The following is a 378-nucleotide window of genomic DNA, read 5'->3' on the forward strand; positions in this document are numbered from 1 at the left end:
CCCTAAAGGATCCTCCAGGAACCTTTTTTTAGACTGCATCTTAAGTTACTATGCTTTAAGGGCTACTGTAGTAACTATGCTTTAAGGGCTACTGTAGTTACTATGCTTTAAGGGCTACTGTAGTTACTACAATGCTTTAAGATCTACTGTAAGTAACTATGCTTTAAGATCTACTGTAGTAACTATGCTTTAAGATCTACTGTAGTAACTATGCTTTAAGATCTACTGTAGTAACTATGCTTTAAGGCTACTGTAGTTATATTGCTTTAAGGGCTTACTGTAGTACTATGCTTTAAGGGCTACTGTATGTTACTATGCTTTAAGGGCTACTGTAGTTACTATGCTTTAAGGCTACTGTAGTTACATGCTTTAAGGGCT

This window comes from Salvelinus sp. IW2-2015, linkage group LG6.2 (assembly GCF_002910315.2).
Source record: "Salvelinus sp. IW2-2015 linkage group LG6.2, ASM291031v2, whole genome shotgun sequence".
NCBI lineage: Eukaryota > Metazoa > Chordata > Actinopteri > Salmoniformes > Salmonidae > Salvelinus > Salvelinus sp. IW2-2015.